Source organism: Eurosta solidaginis, chromosome X (assembly GCF_040869045.1).
Source record: "Eurosta solidaginis isolate ZX-2024a chromosome X, ASM4086904v1, whole genome shotgun sequence".
Lineage (NCBI taxonomy): Eukaryota > Metazoa > Arthropoda > Insecta > Diptera > Tephritidae > Eurosta > Eurosta solidaginis.
In genome coordinates this window covers 17,946,458-17,952,917 of record NC_090324.1, presented here as the reverse complement: position 1 = coordinate 17,952,917, position 6,460 = coordinate 17,946,458, and the positions used below count along the sequence as shown (strand labels likewise).

Sequence of the window (6,460 nt, the reverse complement as noted above, 5' to 3'; positions counted from 1 at the left end):
CAAAATGGGATTATACTCAGAAACGAGCCAGCATGCTAAACATGTATTTTCGTAATACATATATATCTAATCAATTAGATCAATGTAATTATATTGTGCTTTTGCTATATTTACCTATGTTCAGTGTATCTAAATAAATAAAAATACAAAAAAAACCACATACCCACTTTGACCTCCGATAAGTACTACGGCTGAACTCACATCAACTGCCTCCACAGCCAACATTCCATGCGCACCAATCCGTGGAATTTGTTACACCGTTTTAGATAACCTTTGATTTGGGGCGTTATAGTAAAAGGTGATTAAACGACCAAGAAAAATTCACCATCCATGTCGGAGAATTCTAAAAAAGGACAGGTGCTTACGCTGCTTCTGAAAGTTACTTGAAATCAAGCGATGCGCTGTACCGGAAACGGTTGGAATTGTTAACTTAAAAAGTAACTTCTATTACATGCAGCTGTTCAAAGTGCGCGCATACCTGTAACAAGGGCTCGTTCACTTCGTAATTCACTTCCTCGGGATTTCCCTCAGCTGGATGTTGTCTCAAGTTACATCTTGTCGCCATTGTCCCTCAAGTGCAGAAGATTGTTATGGAGTCAAATAGCCTCAGTGTGACACAAAAGTCGTCTAGCACCCTGTAGTTTTCACAAATTAATTGGTGCCTATCTCAAGAGGCTAGTGTTCATTTAGAATTATTCATATTTTGCTCACTTTGTTATGGTCATCCAAATTGGACCTGATGCGCGTGTATCTAAACTACAATTTTCAATGTCATTTAAGTAGTCCTCATAGAACTTAATATTAAGCACAAGGTTTCGTAATGGTTGCGCCGATTGGTTGCAGATATGATGAAAGAAATAAATTCTATACGTTTTTTTGGAGTCTCCTATGAATACGTCGATTACAACTTGAATGCTCTGACGATTTACAATTTTGTTGATTCAGCTATTAGAGGACTAATAATATTTTCAGTGTCATATTGGTCGCCGCAAAACATGCAAATAAGTATTCTTAAATCAATGTGGTTTGAAGAATATGAATCGAAACTTTTCATTTCTGTACGCCTTAATGAAAGTATGGACGATATTAAGAATATCGTAGACATATTTTTCTTGATTTTGTTGATTATCAATAAAATCGCAATGCAGCATTTCAGACAAACGTAATCCTTCATTGCGCAGATAATCAACTTCATTTTCTTTCAAATCCTGAAGTTGATACACAAAAACTATAGGCAAGTTTTCAAAGTTATCCTCTAATTCCAAATTACATAATAACGTTCTTTCTAAATTATCCTTTAGTGTTTCAAAGGACTGTTGATTTGAGTAGACACAAATAAGACCACTCGAATGAAAGTCAATTGACTGTAAACGCTTCCATATCTCCATTTGCAATTCGATAATTTAAGGAATATGTTTGATTCTCATAAACATATTCTCCTTTTGAACCCGTACATATTCGAATATCATTAAGTAGAAAATTCCTAAGTGCTCAGATCCAACAATTAGTAATTCAATGTTCTGTCATTGTGCGATGATTTTCTATCGTTTGAATTCTTCTGATTTGGTGACTTGTCTGCCAAACATTCGCCAACTAAAATGTCAACGCAATTGTGGAAAAACGGGCAATGCTCACGGATTGGACAGTGTATAAAGCCCAAGTGGTTGAAATAGGATAACTCGTCGCTCCTGATCAAGTCTATCTAGTATTTTGAACCTGGAATCCTCCTGTATAAGTTCTGTAATAGCTCGAACATTGTCTTGGGTTTTGATGTCCACATTTTTGAATTGTTGGAAAAATTTGAGCACTCTCTAACAATAGTTCATTAAAGTTTTGCTTACTCTTTTCATTATTTCGTCTTGATGAATATCATAAATTTGTTGGACAATCATGTTCTGATAAAAGCTTCAAACCACTCACGGCCCATAAAAAGTACGCGTACTTCCGATGGTTGTTTGCCTGGCGTTACGAAGCCAGATTCTTCCAACAAAGGCTTAAACTGGTGCTTCCAACCTATTTTATTTATCTTGCTGTACGGCATTCACAAAAGTTCTAAAAAATCGTTTCCGCTTCTGGAGTATCCAGTACATTAAATGGAATACGGACTTCTTCTTCTGCTTCTTCCATATCAACTAATTCAGTCCACGAAACTTGGGGAAATTCAAAAAAAGTATTGTTCGAAATCAGGATGATTTCGTAAAATGCCTTTGGCATTGAGCCATATATTTTCATCCACTGTTCCTAAGTTGCTTATGTCGGGTAAAAGATACTCCAGTGCATTGGCAAATTTATCAATATATTGATTAAGTTTTTTTGACCAGCTTCCATACCAAAAATATTCAAAATTCGGTCCATTCTCTATATTGTGCTAATATTTTGGAGACCTTGACACCAAAGTTGTTATAACGTTATGAACAAAGTCAATTTGTCTCTCAACTGGTCGATTAGGTACTGGGCTGACACCAAAAACTACGATGAATCAATCCATCTATGCTCAAACGACCTTCAGGTAATACTTTTTGCTCGTATTCCTTTTCTATTCCCAACTGATTTTTGCATATATACATAAGTTTTAGCAAGCTTTGCTTTCGGTTGATTTCTTTTGCGTGCGAGCGATTTCTTTTTTTTTCAATATGTCCAAAATCGACTCCGCGCTTTTTATTTCAATTAATGCCTAGGTAGTTTTTCTATTTCGTGTTAGAAAAGTCCATCCGTTTTCACTTAAAGCTACAGAAACTATTCATGTCTTAAAAAAAAAAAAACGGTGCTTCGATTAACCTAGACTGAGGGAACGGTTTGTGATTGTGGTCGTACACAAAAAAAAAAAAAAAAAAAAAAATCGCAAAATTGCTGTTTCCCTATTGCGACGGCTACACGGCACATTAATTATGCATAGAAGAAATTTTAAAAATTCTGAGCTGCGCACGTAAGACACATCATTTTCTTGGAAAATCTCAATTAAATGTTTCATGACTCTAACTGAACTTTCGCTGATGTTATCCTCATACATTTTTATTAAATTCCTCCATGAAGCTGGTGAGTGCATAATTTTTGCACTGGCTCTCTTTTGAATCAGTTGAGCTTGCCGGATGAATAGGAGTAAGAATATAGCCGTATTACTAGGTGATGGTGCTGCTGTAACGTTTGGCATCTGAAACGAGAAAAAAAGGAATCGAATAAAATAAAATATAAAATTATCAAAAAGGGAACGGTACTCCATAGTACAGGTTTACAGACCTGTACTATGCGATACTCATACTCACCCGTCACACGTTTTTCTTCATAATGAAAATTCATTCAAAAATGTCTGTATACTCATTTCCATGAATTAATGACATTTTTGAATGAACGAAACGAGGTTGCCACCCGTCTGACTTCGCCGGTTTTGTCTCTTAAAGTGCGTGCACACTAAGCGGTGCGACATGTAGCGGCGGCGACGCTTCACCTTTTTGCCTATTCTATTTGATCAACATTGCCGCTCATGGCCGCGCTGCGCAGTGCAGCGGCCGCTAGATATGAATTGCTTCATAAGAATACATGCGAAGAATATTTTGTAGCGCAGTGTAGTGCAGCTCAGTGTGGCCTTAGCTTTAAGCGGTGAACACATTGTAGGCGATACCGTGGGACCACAATTCGGATCCCTGAGATCCGAAAAGCACGATTCAGTCATACACGAGCTAGGTAGGTGCCCGACGCACCCTACCAACAGATATAATTCGGAACACACACTTTCCATTATTATTTTCATTTGGAAAAGTTAAGTCTTCTTCTCAACTCCAACTTAGTTTAGACTGTTTCGTGAACTATAAAGAAATAACTTCGAATTATATACGACCTCAAAATTTCCAAGCTTTTCAACGTTGTTTAGTAGCGTAAACTTAACGGTGGAAGAGCTAATGGGAGATTACAATACAATTTTTAAGATTGATAAAATAATTAAAGAAAGGGTCAGAAATTTTTTACGAAATAGTAATTCAACAAAATCAACTTTATGGGAAAACCCAAATCCAAAAAAAAACAATGAAAATTTCCAGAAATAATTATCAGCGTTGAGGTCGCGTCAGAACTCCTGTCCTCGCGTCAGGACTCAGACGCAAGCTGTCCCTAAATGATCGCATGACATGACCATTATGTCTCATTACGCTGTCAAATTGGCAGCACCGCACAGCTGTCCCCATTCCAACGATTGAAAGAGTGAGCAGCTGACAGCTCTACAAATTACCACACTCGATAGTGTAGGCTATTTCCGCCAGGATGTGTTGAAATCAATAAACACACCACAATTTGTGATTCTCACACAACATGGCCCAAATCAACACAAAGAGTGTTCCCAGACAGCGAATAAAGGCCACTTTTACATGTGTCGCACATTTATCTGCACGACGTCATTTGACTAGTCATTTTACAGTCATTCATAGGTTATATACATAGCCACATTTGCATGGGCGTGGGTAAGTTTTGTGACCAAATTTTTGTAGGGCAAGTGCAAGGAAATGAAAATACACGGGTAACTCGTGATACCATCTGCTACACAAATGTAGCGTATATTACCGCATATTGCCTGTATTAGGCAAACACCAAAGAATATAGTTTGTCTTCAGTCTATATTCAATAATTTGTTAATTCTTATTTTTTTTTCTCACCATTGGTGACTGCTTTCAATATCAGAATTTCATTATGATGAGAATATTTACCAAAACTAAAGATACCTTTAGGCGTATCTCAATAAAATTACATTAAATATAACAGTGATTTCAACCACTACAAACACATCATTACATCGACAGAATAACCTAATAAGATTATGCATTCCACGTGAATCCTTTATCCCGAGTACGCCAACCAATATGTCAGCCAGAATCGACCCCTGGTCTCCGTCCATCTGCCACCCAACCAACCTATGCAGCGATATTACTAAACGCTACCATTTCCAGACATGCCTGGATTTGCATTCAAACGCTCCAAAACCGAGGCACGCCCCAATGCGTTCACCATCGCTTGCCGTCTGTGCACCAAACCGCATGGAGTGCGATTGTGCCCAATTTACCGTGGTATGTCGACTGAGGAGCGACTACGTGCAATACTCATTCACCGCTATTGTCCCAACTGCCTATCCCCGTTCCACCACCTGGAAATATGCCCCAGCCAAGACCGATGCCGACGTTGCAGTGAACCACATCACACGACGCTCCATGGATCAACCGTCGCCACCTCAAAGCAAGCCCGACGACAACGATGCGAGCTTGGATGGGGTCCTCTCCATCCATGTCACGGAGCAAACGAAATCATGGACCCAGCAAGTCGAGGAAGAAGAGGAAGAAGAGAGGCTGGCCAATGCAGCAGAAGTAGCCCAATCGGGCAGCTTCGAAACGCCGCGATTCCGGCCACCACTACGTCACGAGAGGCCCGAGAACCGCTCGCCTATGCACGGCTCTTTCGCGCGCTTACAAATCGGGGATGGCCCTACTGGTGAACAGCGTGACGACGCGGAACCGCGTCCGTCCCGCTCGTCACGACAGTTCACTGGGAGGGCGGCCCCTAATAAGATGCGCAACAACCATCGAGCTCTCGTGAGGCAACAACAAACCCCCACTGGCTTCAGGAGTGGTAGACTCCGGAACAATTTAGCGGCACCGACTATAATGCGAGCCTTGATCGCCATCGCGCCGACAGCCATAGTTCGAATTGAAGCAGGAGGCCGTTTACACCTGGTCCGCGCCCTGTTAGATGCCTGCGCTCCCACCAGCATCATCGATGCCAATCTGTGCAAGGATCTACACCTGGAGCGTAACAATACCGCACGTCTTTCAAGGTGCACCGTCGTTCTTCGAGGAAAGTATGGGGTAGCGGGAAAGATCACGAGCCAAGCCACCGTAATAGCGAACTATGCCAGGTTAAACCCCACGGCAAATCTGGACGCGTCGGTAGCGGCCCCATTCCAGTTCATGAAGCTGGCCGATCCGACATTTTACCGATCGTCGCCAGTGTTGCTCACTTTGGGCGCCGACGTCTACGCCAGTATTATGGTCGGCGGCACACCCAATTCGACTGTCGGTGGGCTCCTCACCCAAGCCACAATCTTCGGGCTCGTCGTGTCTGGAGCCCACCCACTATAAAAAACTTTAATTATACCACAAGGTGCATTTTAAACCAAGCAACCCCACGTACTTGAATACTAACGCTTTTCTCTTTCATCCACGAGCACGGATGTCCGCCGGAGATCGTATCTACGATACAACCATACCTACATATCATAGTTTTAGTTTATTTAGTTTATCCTGTCTTGGGAAGGTTGCTGGCGTACTCACCGAGTTTCAAGTTGCTCGCCGCAAGGGGGCCGGCATGTTTAGGCCAACAGCCTAACTATTTCGGACCACCCTAACACGCACATTAGTTATTTTATTCTTTACCGGTAACGGCCCACCCCTGCCGAGCGCTAACTTCAAAGGGGAAAAACTCG

The 6,460-nt window shown here is 41.2% G+C and overlaps 1 pseudogene; it reads right to left on the bottom strand.

Annotated features, from left to right (window-relative positions):
• Window positions 1-707: 707 nt before the first annotated feature.
• Window positions 708-6,255, bottom strand: LOC137234805 (rho GTPase-activating protein 190-like; annotated as a pseudogene).
• Window positions 6,256-6,460: the final 205 nt, after the last annotated feature.